Source organism: Bombina bombina, chromosome 3 (genome assembly GCF_027579735.1).
Source record: "Bombina bombina isolate aBomBom1 chromosome 3, aBomBom1.pri, whole genome shotgun sequence".
In the NCBI taxonomy this organism is placed as follows: Eukaryota; Metazoa; Chordata; class Amphibia; order Anura; family Bombinatoridae; genus Bombina; species Bombina bombina.
In genome coordinates, this window is record NC_069501.1 from 576,428,607 (window position 1) to 576,445,123 (window position 16,517).

Sequence of the window (16,517 nt, forward strand, 5' to 3'; positions counted from 1 at the left end):
TACTCCTATTATCAATTTTTTTTCCGTTTTCTTCCTATTTTTATTCGGAAAAGCAGGAAAGTAAGTTCAAGAGACCAGTTTTGGTTCAGCACAAGGGTATTGCTTGCTGATTGGTGGCTAAATGTAGCTACCAATATGTAAGCTCTACCCAGGTGCTAAAACAAAAATGGGCCAGCTCCTAATCTTACATTTCTGCTTTTTCAAATAAAGATAGCAAGAGAACGAAGAAAAAATGATAATAGGAGTACATTAGAAAATAGCATGCTCTATCTGAATCATAAAAGCAAAACAATGGGTTTAGTATCCCTTTAAGTGAAATACTTGATGTATTCTTATATTAGCGTTATATTATAACACTAATATCATTATCTCAGGTACAGTATGGCCCCTTTTTACAGCACACCCCTTTAAGGCATTCCACTTATAAATCAGTCTTCAGTTCTGCCCATCGTTATTATGTTTCATGTTTTTACCTCCCTTTCAGTCTTTTTTGGCCGTCATTTTAATTGATTATTTTCTTTATGAATATTTGTTTTACAGATCTCTCCATATCTGTGCAGATATAAAAAATAATTATTGTATATAACTAACTGCAATTGTTACCAGAAGTTAAACTAGGAAAATCATATTTATTTTTTATATTTTACTGATTTTAATAAAATTAGCATTTTCCTGTCTGGTAAATATGATCTGTTAACCTCAATACTGTATGAAGATAAAAATATTCACCAAAAAATCCTTTAGAAATGACTCCATAAAAACAACAGCATTGACTCTTACAAAAATATAATATGATGTCCATCTGTATCTGTTCTATGATCTTGAATTTGGCACCGGCCTGTAAAATAAAAACAATTACATAAACATGGGCATTCTGTGCTAATTGCTTAGTCTACAGCAGAACTTTAATTTGTAGAACTAAAAAAGTAAATCTGACAAAAAAAATAACACGCCGTTATTTCAACTTCAAGGTTGTGATGAATACTAAAAAAGAATTGTATTTTTAACTTCCATAAATTCTCATGTCAATGCAATTTCCATCTAGATATTAACATATTTGGCCACGTTCCTTCCTAATGAAACAGATCACTACCTGCCAATGGGATGCTTAGAACCTATACTTTAACCCCTTAAAGACTAGCAACGTACCCTGTACATCACTCGGCTTTGAATAGGGAAGTGCTATTAAATGCGCGGTCTCGCCGCCAGTGTTGAGGCCACACTATTTACGATGACAAGAAGGGAGGGTATAATAGCGCAGTACCGCCACTTGTGGCGGGACACGTGCTATTTAAAAAAATATAACCGTTAATGAGCGGCAACATACATGGTACATCTCAGTCGTTAAAGGGTTACTATATTGAGACATTTTTTCCTTAAGATATTTATATTTTACTTCTCTAGAAATCAATGTGCACTATTTGATACCCTATGTTGTAATTTAAATTTTTGGTTGTGTTCCTAGACTTTTGGAGATAAAAGAGGGAAAGTCACAATGTGCAGTTTATTTCCTTTTCAATTGTGTTTTTTTCCTTTTACAAAATATTAAGTAATATTCTATCTAGATGTGTCATATTCTAAATCTTCATATCCCCACTTCCCTTCCCAAAGGAAAATGATATAGCAGAGTAGCATTTAGTAAGACAGTATTCTATTTACTTCTGTGATACTCCCATGCTATGTGAGGTGCTGCACTGCTTGCTTATTTAAAGGGACATTAAACACTAAGAGCCAGATTACAAGTGAAGTGCTAAATATTGCTTGCGTGCAAGCAATATTAGTGCTCCATTGAGTAATACCAGCGCCCGCTAATATTAGCTGGTATTACAACTCAAGTGTAAAATTACGCAAGCTCAGAATCTAAGTGCAGTGAAGGGGGTAAGTAGCTCAGCGATGCAGCAAATATAACACCCAACTCCGACCAACTTTACCCCCAAAATACTACCTAGTGCAAATATTTTATTAAAACATAAAAATAATACAATTTGTATTTTTTTTATAAAATACACTACACTGTATTTTGGGGGCATTTGGGGCATATTTATAAAATTGACCAGAGATCTGATCTCTGGTTAATTTTATAAGCACTAGTTGCTACCACAAGCATATAGTAGCAATAACCAGACACTTCTAATGGCTGGTTATTTATTGCGTGCCTGCAAAAGGGCACATTTGTCCACTTGCGGGCGCGCAATAAATTAGCGCTCCACTTATAATCTAGCCCTAAATAAATGCTAGATAGAATGAAGCATTGAAAGAAAAGGTTACTCTGTGAATAACATGTAGATGTATTTTTTAAAGTTATATTTGGTTTAAACATTAACAAACTAAGTGTAAAGTTTTAGTGTCTATAAAACAATGGGATCTTACTTAGGTTACATTATCTGCTATGGCCAATTAGGGACAGTTATAAATTTATCACTAGAGTGTGCAGCCAATGGCTGTGTGGAATATAACAGTGTTCTGCACTTCCATTTCTAACAGGAGCTGAAAAGCTCACAACTTCAGAATAGAATTACAGGAAAAGGGGACAAAATAAATAATGAAAGTATTTATATATATTTATTTATATATATATATATATATATACAGGTATATATATATATATATATATATATACACACACACACAGTTTATCATTTTATATTACCATCTCAAGGTGTTTATTGTCCATTTAAAAGGGCCTTAATAGTAAAAACAAAATGACATCCTTTAATGTAAATTTAAGACTATTGACCCTGCACTACTGTGAGATTAACCCACACAAAGGCTTTAAACACACAATGGAAGTACTGATTGATACCTGCAGAGCACTGCTGGTCCAGAGCAAAAACTGCCAACTGCTGCTTATCTAATCAGAAATACTAGTTGAATGACTAGCACTCATGATTGGATCAGCAGCACTTCCGCTCAGGATCATCAGTGCTCTGTGGTTCCAAGCGGTACTTCTACTGTGTGTTTAATCCCTTTGTGGGTTAGTGCAGGGTTGATGGTCTTAAAATGAATTAAAACAAATTAGAGCATGCATTTTTTTTACTAATATGCTCTTTTAAAGAAATTTATATTGTTTTATCTTAAGTTGCATGTTGCTGAAGCACTGAAAATTGTAAAGGGAGTTTCATTTATTGTTCCTGTGATAGGAGCATTCCTTTGTTTGAAGAATGTTTCTTTTTAGACAAGATTCATAATTCATTAACATTTTAATTGATATTAGTTGATAGTGCAATAAAAATCATGTCACAAAGAAGCACCACTATCAAAATGGAACATTCCTTTCAAAGGGTCAGCTCAATCCAAGCACAGAGAAAACTCCAACATGGCTGCTCTATTTATGATCATGGGAGGATCAGGGAAGTGAGTAAAACACTCCCCTGCTGTATCACATCCATATAAGCATGTTGTATAAACAGAAATAAAACACTCCCCTGCTGTATCACATCCATATAAGCATGTTGTATAAACAGAAATAAAACACTCCCCTGCTGTATCACATCCATATAAGCATGTTGTATAAACAGAAATAAAACACTCCCCTGCTGTATCACTTCCATATAAGCATGTTGTATAAACAGAAACAAACACTCCCCTGCTGTATCACATCCATATAAGCATGTTGTATAGACAGAAACAAACACTCCCCTGCTGTATCACATCCATACAAGCATGTTGTATAGACAGAAACAAACACTCCCCTGCTGTATCACATCCATATAAGCATGTTGTATAGACAGAAACAAACACTCCCCTGCTGTATCACATCCATATAAGCATGTTGTATAAACAGAAACAAACACTCCCCTGCTGTATCACATCCATATAAGCATGTTGTATAGACAGAAACAAACACTCCCCTGCTGTATCACATCCATATAAGCATGTTGTATAAAAAAAAAAAAAAAAAAAAAAAAACAATTATAAAAGAAATGACTCAGTGGGGTGATTTAAACAAGAAAAAACATAACTGCTAACCTGTGACCACAAACAATTCTTGTGTGGGATTGGCAATCCCCTATGCATCTTCTCATTTCATGGTCAGTAATGTCTTTATAGACCCTTTGACATGTTTCTGTAATAGAAAACAACATCAAATAAATGAGTATAAAGTTAGATATGCAAAATAATTAGATAAAGTCTGTTCAGCAATAGTCTGTCCCGTTACATGGGCATAATACACTTTGTGATTATAACATGAATTATTTAATTATAAATAATAAAACAACTTTGCATTATACTTTCATTATTTTGCCCGCTTTGCCTGTAATGTAATGGTCTATGCAAAAGTTTTCCAGTGGCCAAATTTCACCACCATTTTCCTTATTTGGAGGAGCTAATCCTGATGTACTTCATGTGACAGTCACTCTAGTCACATCCTACTGTCAGTAGGCTTTTCCTCGTTTTATGTATGTTATCACAAAATCACATCATACTGTCAGTATGCCTTTCCTTGTTTTATGTTAGCACAAAGTCCATGCTAAAGCCAATTAGAAAGATATACAGACTATTGTTAATCATTTGAGGTCTGAAGCCTGCATTACCAATTTTCAGCATAGTAAAAGCCCATATTATTCAGAGTTAAAGGGACATGAAACCCAATGTTTTTTTCTTTCGTTATTTAGAAAGAGCATGTCATTTTAAACCACTTTTGAATTTACTTATTTTACCTAATTTGCTTCATTTTCTTAATATCACTTGCTGAAAAGCATATCTAGATATGCTCAGTAGCTGCTGATTGGTTGATGCACATAGAGGCCTTGTGTGATTAGCTCACACATGTGCATTGCTATTTCTTCAACAAAGGCTATCTAAAGAATTGAGCAAATTAGATAATAGAAGTAAATTGGAAAGTTGTTTAAAATTGCATGCCCTATCTGAATCATGAAAGTTTAATTTCAAATAGATTGTCCCTTTAAAGGGACATGAAACCCATCATTTTTCTTTCATAATTAAAATAGAGCAGGATTCTTCAAACCATGGGTCGGGACCCATTACTGGGTCACAACACCATGTGTACTGGGTCCCAACTTGTGTGTATGTGTTGTAGGAGTGTGTGTGGTATATTGTATGAGATTGTGTGTGTGCTGTGCATGTGTTGTGTATGAGAGTGTGTGTGTGTTGTATTAGTGTGTGTGTTATATGAGAGAGTGTGTGGTATGTGTGTTGTATGAGTGTGTGTGGTATGCGTGTGTTATGAAAGTGTGTGTGTATGTGTGTGTTGTAAGAGTGTATGGGGTGAGTGTGTATTATATGAAAGTGTGTGTGTTGTATGAGAGTGTGTGTGGTATGTGTGTTACATGAAAATGTGTGTTGTATGAGAGTGTGTGGTGTGTGTGTTGTATGAGAGTTTGTGTGTGGTATGCGTGTGTTATGAAAGTGTGTGTGTATGTGTGTGTTGTAAGAGTGTATGGGGTGAGTGTGTGTTATATGAAAGTGTGTGTGTTGTATGAGAGTGTGTGTGGTATGTGTGTTATATGAAAGTGTGTGTTGTATGAGAGTGTGTGTGGTATGTGTGTTATATGAAAGTGTGTGTGTTGTATGAGAGTGTGTGGTATGTGTGTTACATGGAAATGTGTGTTGTATGAGAGTGTGTGGTGTGTGTGTTGTATGAGAGTGTGTGTGTTATTACGTTTTACAACGCTTTCATATTTGACTATAATCAGGAATAAAGCATGCACATATTTTAGTTTCTTTGTCAAAAATTGCAGCTATCATGTTATTTATTTCTTACAAAATTATTTCAAGACCAAGTATAAAAATTGGGTCCTAAAGGTATGTGGTATCATGGCACTGGGTCTTGGGGGGAAAAGTTTGTAGAACCCTGAAACAGAGCATACAATTTTAAACAACTTTCCACTTTACATCTATTATTTAATTTGCCTAATTCTCTTGATATCCTTTTTTTGAAGAAGCAGCAATGCACTACTGGGAGCTATTAAATTCATTGGGTGAGCAAATAACGTGAAGTATACATGTGCAGCCACCAATCAGCAGCTACTGAACATACTTAGGTATCCTTTTCTATAAAGAATACCAAGAGAACAAAACAAATTAGATAATAGAAGTAAATTGTAAAGAAAATGTATGCTTACCTGATAAATGTATTTCTTTTTTGACACAATGAGTCCACGGATCATCTTAATTACTAATGGAATATTCACCTCCTGGTCAGCAGGAGGCGGCAAAGAGCACCACAGCAGAGCTGTTAAATAGCTCCTCCTTTCCCTCCCACTCCAATCATTCAACTGAAGTTAAGGATAGAAAGGAAAAACCAACCATGAGTAGCCCTTGGATTCACACCAATAGAGATATTTACGCCAAATCTTATGGTAAATCTTTCTAGTTACAGGCTTACGAGTCTGAATCATGGTATCTATGACCGAGTCAGAAAACCCCCGCTTGGATAAAATTTAGCGTTCAATCTCCAAGCTGTCAGCTTCAGAGAAACTAGATTTGGGTGAAGAAAGGGCCCCTGAATTAGAAGGTCCTTCCTCAACAGAAGTCTCCAAGGTGGCAGAGATGCCTACTCCACCAGATCTGCATACCAAATCCTGCGAGGCCAAGCTGGAGGTATGAGGCTCACCGATGCCCTCTCCTGTTTGATTAGAGCAATGACCCAAGGAAGAAGAGCAAACGGAGGAAATAGGTATGCTAGACTGAAGGTCCAAGGGACCACCAGAGCATCTATCAGCTCCGCCTGGGGGTCCCTGGACCTCGACCTGTATCTCGGGAGCTTGGCATTTAAGAGCCTTTATTCTATCCGTGATCTCATCCAAAGAAGTTTCTGTCCTGAGAGCCTTAGACAGTGCATCAAACCAATACACTGCCGCACTAGTGACGGTAGCAATACACACAGCTGGTTGTCATTGCAGGCCCTGGTGTACAGTGTGAGTAAACCCTCTAACTTTTTGTCCATAGGATCTTTGAAGGTACAACTATCCTCTATGGGAATAGTAGTTCTCTTAGCTAAGGTAGAAATGGCCCCTTCCACCTTAGGCACTGTTTGCCAAGCCTCTTTGTTAGAGTCGGCTATGGGAAACATCTTCTTAAAAATAGGAGAGGGAGGAAAAGGTATGCCCGGTCTCTCCCATTCCTTAGCAATTATTTCATAAGCTCGGTCAGGGACCGGAAACACGTCTGTCGAGGAAGCAACCTCAAAATATTTGTTCAGCTTACTAGACTTCTTAGGAACAACCACTACCGTGGAGTCACTGTCGTTCAAAGTAACTAAAACCTCCCTAAGTAACAGACGGAGGTGTTCTAGCTTAAACCTAAAAGATACAACCTCAGAATCAGCCAGAGGAATTACACTTTCTGAATCTGAAATTTCTCCTTCAGATGCTACATTGGAAAAGCAGACAATGCATCATGAGAGAAGCTATGTCTTTTAAGGTAACTCCAGTGGGAGCTAGAGCAGAAGTACAGGGCGCTGCTTGTGAAGGAGGTAACATTTGGGACGCTTGGGGAGAAAGCTGCGGCATATTTTGAATCTCGTCATAAGACTCTTGGACAGTATCGGCTTTAGAAAAATTTTGCTCAGAAAAAATATTTTCCCTATAATTTATAGTCCTCTCAATACATGAGGGACAGAAATGGATTGGTGGTTCCACATTTGCATCAAAACACAAGGAGCAAGTGACATCTTGCAAGTCTCCATGGTCCATACTGTTCACAATGAGTAAATTAATAAATAAAAATCCTCAAAAATTAATTAAATTTTTGTAATGAAAATATGTTACTGTGTCTTTAAATTTAAACAGGTAACTTTTTTACCCAACTATGTCAATTATGAAAATATCACAATTTGAACACTACAGACACCTTTACACCTCAGTAACCCTGCTGAGGTGCCTACCTGACTGCTAAACAGGAGTCAATGTCCCTTTTCTTGTGGTGCAGGAACGATCCGGACCTCAGCAATAAGAATAGTGCCAATGGATAATGCTAGAAATGCCTGCTTTACTGGAAACCATGCATTTCTAGTGACACGCTACTGAACTGAAACCCATCGTGGGCGTTACTATATGCACCTCATCTCCCGATCGGCCTGTTTGCTAAGTAAAGCCGTCGGGAGACACAAACCACCAGAGCAAATGAAAAAGCTTTACTCCCAGCCCCAGTGCCTGCAGATATGGCTGTCTAAAATCCTCTCCAGTCTAGGAGAGTCTGTAGTCCCCAAACATAAAGCCCCCCTTTCTGTATGAGCCTTATATGTTCATTTTTTCAATAAATGTTCACACCTTTATCTCTGAGATGCTTTGTTTCCTTGGCCCCAGAATAAAAAAAGCAGCACTTACCTCGTATCTGCCTGACAGCAAGGCAGCTCACAGGCTTGAGAGGTCCTATCCCTCACATCAACCTGTGGAGAAATAAAAGTCTGAGTAAATTACATGGGAGGCGCAGTTAGAATTATGTCCCACAAGTTCCCATTGCTCTAAAGCCACCACTGCTCTACTGAAGAGACTGATATGGACTACGGCTACACTCTAGGACAAAGCAGCACAATCTTGCACTACTTTAAAAATAATAAACTCTTGATTGAAGAATTTTATCTAACAACTCACTTTACCACTTCCTAGCACTAACGCAGGCAAAGAGAATGACTGGAGTGGGAGGGAAGGGAGGAGCTTTTTAACAGCTTTGCTGTGGTGCTCTTTGCCGCCTCCTGCTGACCAGGAGGTGAATATCCGATTAGTAATTAAGATGATCCGTGGACTCATCGTGTCATGAAAAAGAGAAATCGTTTAACCCCTTGAGTGCTAACAACGGCTCTGAGCTGTCACAGGGTTTCCCACTCTGGTGCTAACAACGGCTCAGAGCCGTCGCTAGCACTCTCCCACCTTGAGGGAGATCTGGGGGCTCCCACCCGCTCCTACCCCGGCGATTGGGCCTGCATAGTGACAGGCATCACCGGGGCTTCACGTTATGCATGGTGATGTCACACGCAATGACTTGATGACGTCACCGTGCAACTTTATTTAACATTAACAATGTTAAATATCGAAGCAGGGGGCGTGCTGCTTAGAAGCCTGTATCTCAGGCATCTAAGCAGCTACAGACCCCCAAGACCCACTGTTGGAAATCTTATCGTCTAACCTTTCCAACAGTGTAAGTCTTGGGGATCTGAAAAAAAAAGGAAAAAAATAAATATATATTTTAAAAAATATAAAAAAAAAAAAAAAAAAAACAACTAAAAAAGCTTAGCACCAAGGTGGGAAAGTGCTTAGCACTGAAGGGTTAAAATCTCATGCTCTATACTGAATCATGAAAGACAGAAAAACCTTGGGTTTCATGCCCCTTTAAATTATAGTAAATGGTGCAAAATAAAAAGTATATTGCAAAGTTGCATAACTAAACATTTTATATTGTGATCTCAATGTGTGTTATGCCCCTTTAAAGCATATATGTCTATATGTGTGTACATATATATTAAAGTGATGGTAAATCCTAGCGTTTGTGAAACGCTAGGATTTACCATTGGAACAAATAAAGGGGACTTTCATTCATGACGTATAAAATACTTCATGCTGAAAGCTCCTTTTTTTTGTTTGCAGCGTTTGCCGCACTGAGCTGCTAAGGCAACCTACGGCAGAACGGTATTTGACTGAGGTGACGTTTCCACCTCTTAGTCAATAGCCTTGCAGGAAATTTGAGGCCTGTCACTTTAATGTTTTTATATGTGCACACATATACACATATAAATACAATAATATATAAGTATATATATTTATTTATATATATATATATATATATATATATATATATATATATATATATATATATATATATATATATATATATATATATATATATATATATATATATATATATATACACACACACACATACATACATACACATACATACATACATACAAAAACATCTTTAGCAATGTATGTGTCTCAATGTCAAAGCCATTTGCCTGCCTTTTTTTTCTAGCACCCGAGATCTCATATCTTTTGAACCCTTAAAAGGTTTTTTGTGCAATATTTTTTTAAAATAATTTTTTATTAGACTTTTTATTAGACTTTTTATTAGACTTTCGGCTAGATTGCAAGTTTTGCGTTATGAGTATAACGCTGCTTTTTCACTATCGCTGCTATTACGAGTCTTGTAAGTACAGCTGTACCACACACTTTTTTGGCCGTCACGCAACGTAACTACAACACCTTTCAAAAAGTCATTTTTCAATGGGACTTCCATAGAAGTTGTTTGTATTTTATTTTTTTATTACAGGCAAAAGAGCTGATTTATTTGGGGCAATGTCCCGCAAAAGGCCCTTTTAAGGGCTATTGGCAGTTTAGTTTAGGCTAGGGGGTTTTTATTTGGGAGGGGGGCTTTTTTATTTTGATAGGGCTATTAGATTAGGTGTAATTAGTTTAAATATTTGAGCATTTATTTTTTTATTTTGTGTAATTTAGTGTTTATTTTTTTCTAATTTAGTTAATTGTATTTAATTAATGTAATTTATTTAATTTTAGTGCAATGTTAGGTGTTAGTGTGAGGCAGGTTAAGTTTTATTTTACAGGTAAATTAATTTTTTATTTATTTTAACTAGATAGTTAGTAAATAGTTAATAACTATTTACTAACTAGTCTACCTAGTTAAAATAAATACAAACTTAGCTGTTAAATAAAAATAAAACCTAAGGTAGCTACAATGTAACTATTAGTTATATTGCAGCAAGCTTAGGGTTTATTTTATAGGTAAGTATTTAGTTTTAAATAGGTATTATTTAGTTAATGATAGTAATTTTTATTTAGATTTATTTTAATTATATGAAAGTTAGGGGTGTTAGGGTTAAACTTAGGTTTAGGGGTTAATATATTTATTTAGTATTAGTGATGTGGGAGGCCAGAGGTTTAGGGGTTAATAACTTTAGTATAGTGGCGGTGACGTTGGGGGTGGCAGATTAGGGGTTAATACATTTATGTAGGTGGCGGCGACGTTGGGGGCGGCAGATTAGGGGTTAATAAATTTATGTAGGTGGCGGTGACATTGGGGGCAGCAGATTAGGGGTTAATAAGTGTAGGTAGGTGGCAGCAACATTGGGGGCGGCAGATTAGGGGTTAAAAATTGTAATGTAGGTGTCGGGGGCAAAAGATTAGGGGTGTTGTTTAGACTCTGGGTTTATGTTAGGGTTTTAGGAGTAAACATAAATTTTCTTTCCCCATAGGAATCAATGGGGCTGCGTTACAGAGTTATTGCAGGTGTTAGGCTTTTTTTTAAGCCGGCTCTCCCCATTGATGTCTCTGGGGAAATCGTGCACGAGCACGTAAAACCAGCGCTGGTATTTGTGTGCAGTATGGAGCTCAACGCTGCCATATTGCCTGCTAACGGCCGGGTTTTTGCAAACCTGTAATAGCAGCGCTATTAAAGGTGAGCGGTGGAAATAACTTGCAAGTTAGTAGTGAGCCGCTCATAACGCAAAACTCGTAACCTGGCTGATGGTTATTTACCTGCTCTCATCCAAGGTAATCCAGAAAATCTGGCCTGTTGGGGAGGCCTGGGGACAGGTTTGAAAACCACTGCCCTAGATAAAAATAATTGGCAACTGATATTAAAGGGACTGTTAACAAGAATTATTTTTTAGGGAATAGGGATTTAATCTCAGTTTCTTGCTGCAAGTCTTTTAATTTACGTTAAAGATTTTGATTACAGTAGAATCATTTCAAAAAGTAAATTAAAACATTTGCAGCAAGAAAATTAGATTAAAATCACTAATTACCTTAAAATATTTACTGTATTTTGTAATGCATGTTAAATAAAACACCCTAACAGCTCACTTGCATATGAATAATACTTTTTAATTTAGGGCCAAATTAAACAAGCATGGTTACATTATTAACCCTTCAGCATCTACATAGCAGGACATAGTTATTTTAAACTGCACAAATACTGTAACCCACACCAAAAACAACACAAAATATTAACCCCTGCCAGGCTTCTGAACAGCATCAAAGCAATTCATAAAATACAGCTTAATTTATTCCAGAACACAACAAATATACAATGCCTCACTATAAAACTATGTATTATTTAGCTTTAGAGTCAGAATTTAAAATACAAGTTAGCCATCTTAAAGGGACATTCCAGCAAAATGTGCATCATTCCATTTCTATTTTGAATAGAATCATTTTTCCAATACACATGCATTAGCAAAAATGCTCTAAAAAATATATCACTGTTTAAATTTACATTTCCTAATAGGAGCATAAAAACTCTAATTTTAAAAAGTGTATCTGCGAAGAGAGCCAGAGGTTGTGTACATGACACATGCTGAGTCATTTCCCATGCAATACCAGCTCTGATCACATGCAGTGTACTTAAGTATGCTTCACATGTACACTGTTTTTTGTGTACTTAAAGGGACAAACTACTCCAGAATTTGTATTGTTTTAAAAGATAAATAAACACAGTTATATTAATATACGTTTTACCTCTGTGATTACCTTGTATCTAAGCCTCTGCAGACTGCCCCTTATCTCAGTTATATTAATATACTTTTTACCTCTGTGATTACCTTGTATCTAAGCCTCTGCAGACTGCCCCTTATCTCAGTTATATTAATATACTTTTTACCTCTGTGATTACCTTGTATCTAAGCCTCTGCAAACTGCCCCTTATCTCAGTTATATTAATATACTTTTTACCTCTGTGATTACCCTGAATCTAAGACTCTGCAGACTGCTTCTTATCTCAGTTATATTAATATACTTTTTACCTCTGTGATTACCTTGTATCTAAGCCTCTGCAGACTGCCCCTTATCTCAGTTATCTTAATATACTTTTTACCTCTGTGATTACCTTGTATCTAAGCTTCTGTAGACTCCCCCCTTATTTCAGTTCTTTTGACAGACTTGTATTTTAGCAAATCAGCACTGACTCATAAATAACTACACAGGAGTTAGCACAATGCTATCTATATGACACACATGAACTAGCAGTGTCTAACTGTAAAAACCGGTCAAAATGCACTGAGATAAGAGGCGGTTCAATGGTTTAGAAATTAGCATATGAGCCTACCTAGGTTTAGCTTTCAACAGAGAATACCAATTGAACAAAGCAAATTTGATGATAAAAGTAAATGGGAAAGTTGTTTAAAAGTGCATTTTTTATTATCTAGTTTTGACTAGACTGTACCTTTAAGTATGCTTTGCATGCATGCTCACAGTAAAAGTTCTCACAAAAGGCACAGTGAATGATAATTTTAGTAATAGGTTTACCTACCTTTGTTTAGTAGATGTAATTGTTTGTTTATTAATCTCATTTTCTTGCTGCATGTGTTTTCATTTCTTTTTTTCACTTCTTGAAAGCTTCTCCTGTGATGCCGAATAAAATCTTTAACCCTCCCATTTCAGCTGTCTCTTCAGATGTGTGCACATAGAAACTTTTGGCTTAAAATAGAAGCCTTAGTATGTTGCTCCAGGGCACTAAGATAACAGCAGCTGTCCCTTTAATAACCAAGTTTTCAATATTTAAAGGGGCAGATAGCAAAATAAAATGTTGGTAGAAAGGATTATTTCATTAATATTAAAAAGATATGTTTCCGTCATGATTCCTCACCTTTTTAATATATTTCACAAGAATTTGAATTGAAAGCTGACTCCTGTACTATCCCTCTGTGAGGACCTTTATGCAAAGCCTGTCACTGAAAGCTATTTACATACCCCTTAAGTGTGTGCCCTGCTCTTTTGCTACCTGTTTATGACACTAACCCTAACACCCCCTAACTTAAATATTAATTAAATAAATCTAAATAATATTTATATTATTAACTAAGTTAATCCTATTTAAAACTAAATACTTACCTATAAAATAAACTCTAATATAGCTACAATATAAATAATAATTATATTGTAGCTATCTTAGGATTTATTTTTATTTTACAGGTACCTTTCAATTTATTTTAACTAGGTACAATAGCTATTAAATAGTTATTAACTATTTAATAGCTACCTAGCTAAAATGAAGAGAAATTTACCTGTAAAATAAATCCTAACCTAAGTTACAATTACACCTAACACTACACTATACTTTAATAAATTATTCCTATTTAAAACTAAATACTTACCTGTAAAATAAACCCTAATATAGCTACAATGTAATTCATAATTACATTGTAGCTATTTTAGGATTTATATTTATTTTACAGCTAACTTTGTATTTATTTTAGCTAGTGAGAATAGTTATTAAATAGTTATTAACTATTTAATAACTACCTAGCTAAAAGAAATACAAAATTACCTGTAAAATAAATCCTAACCTAAGTTACAATTAAACCTAACACTACACTATCATTAAATTAATTAATTAAACTACCTACAAATAACTACAATTAAATACATTTACATAAACTAACTAAAGTACAAAAAATAAAAAAAGCTAAGTTACAAAAAAAAAAAAAGTTACAAACATTTAAAAACATATTACAACAATTTTAAGCTACTTACACCTAATCTAAGCCCCCTAATAAAATAACAAACCCCCCAAAATAAAAAAATGCCCTACCCTATTCTACATTAAAAAAGTTCAAAGCTCTTTTACCTTACCAGCCCTTAAAAGGGCCTTTTGTGGTGGCATGCCCCAAAGTTCAGCTCTTTTGCCTGTAAAAGAAAAATACAACCCCCCCAACATTAAAACCCACCACCCACATACCCCTAATCTAACCCAAACCCCCCTTAAAATAACCTAACACTAATCCCCTGAAGATCATCCTACCTTTAGTTGTCTTCACTCAGCTGAGCCACCGATGGAACTGAAGAGGACATCCGGACCGGCAGAAGTTATCCTCCAAGGGGCGCTGAAGAAATCTTCCATCCGGGCGAGGTCATCTTCCAAGAGGTGCTGAAGAAGTCTTCTATCCGGGCGAGGTCATCGTCGAAGCCGGGTCTTGAATCTTCATCCCGCCGACGCGGAACATCCTCCTTTCCCGATGTTAGGTGTCCCCTTCAGGGGGTAAGTGTCAGTGCAGGCCAAAGCCTGGGGCCTAGTGTACCACCTGAGGCATATGTAGATTACCTGATAAGGGCCCCTTAGAATGACTCAGACCACGCAGCATTATGATCGAAAGCCAATTCTGTTTATTGCACAGTGCAAGCCTTTCTTATAGTGACATACAGGGTTAAGGGGATGACACGTTAGGACCGCGTCATCTTACACAGTTATACAGAGCAGAATACCAGGAAAAGCTGGAATATGAGTTTCTCATAACAATACTTAGAGTCATAACAAACTACCATCTGCGGAGACAACAAGGTTTCTGAACCCTCTTGTTTACATTATCTTATTCTATCTTATTTCTGGGCGTCGGGCCAGGGTACATTGGCAAGGCCGAACAGCTAAGGAAATTATCATAACATGCATATAATTCTCACTGCATAATACCCCAGTATAATAAAGTCTATTCATTACAAAATGGCTGTGAGGAACAAGATGGCTGCGAAGCACAAGATGGCTGCCATCAGGTTCATATTACCCCTAACATACCATCCTTTTATTCTAACAGAATAACATAAAAATAGACAGGCATAGAAAGTTAGTAAAGCCTTATATTATGGTAACAGAACTCTGTGAGAATACTAAAGAGAAAAATATTCATATGTCGTGATATACTTTTATAGGCTAATTGTCACTGCATATAGGTACAGCCCCTCCAATACCTTCCATCTATCTTCCAGCCTTCCCAAAACTACCGGTCTACCGGCACAGAGACCCAACCAGCCTCCCATCTACCCCCAAACAACGCTGCATCGTTTATTTCTCCACCTGCATTGCTAGCACCCCCCAATATGTCCAACAGTTCATTTTCCACAGTAAAGCATGACATAGCAACAGCACAACTGTCTCTAGGTGGCCTCTGAATACTTTAAGAACAGTCTTTGTCCATTTGAGAGCGCTGCACCTTGACACTTTGCTATAATACAGTTCTCCAACAGTTCATTTGCAGTAGGGGTGCTTATCCACGATTCTTCCGCAGGGAGATACTGGAAATCTGATGGTTTGTTCATGGGGTAGACAAGGCAACCAGTGGATACCCATGGCAAGCAGACACTCGAGTCACAGGGAGTCTAGGAAGCAAACAGAAACAGTACAGGATGAGTACACACCGAAATACAATCACAATTATGTCCAAATAAAACGTCACTTTCATCCTATGTCATTTAAAATCAAACAAAACATCGTTGATATATAATATAAACTAAATACATTGATATTTCTCAGAGAATAATTTACAACTTCTCTATACACTTTTAAATGATACTTCATGAATACTACGCAAGTGAAAACCTGTCAGACTTCATCAAGGGCCTGAATGGTTATGCTAAAACTTATGCTAAGGCCTGCCCTGTAGTAAGAATGGAAAAAATAAAACAGTCAATGAAAATAAATGAATTTCTTTACACTGTCACTTTGAACTTCTAAAAAAATAAAAGAACCTTGTGTTGCTTTATTCTGGATGGCTGCTATCTATAATGTTTATAATTCTTCAACCTAAATTCTCTCACACTCCTGTATGAGGA

General features: G+C 36.4%; 1 long non-coding RNA gene across 1 annotated transcript; it reads right to left on the reverse strand.

The window, feature by feature from the left end:
* Positions 1–796: 796 nt before the first annotated feature.
* Positions 797–11,521, reverse strand: LOC128651804 (uncharacterized). The gene is made up of 3 exons (XR_008401185.1): positions 11,454–11,521; positions 3,970–4,066; positions 797–838 (listed from the first exon to the last, which is right to left on the reverse strand). It is a non-coding gene; the product is annotated as an uncharacterized LOC128651804 (long non-coding RNA).
* Positions 11,522–16,517: the final 4,996 nt, after the last annotated feature.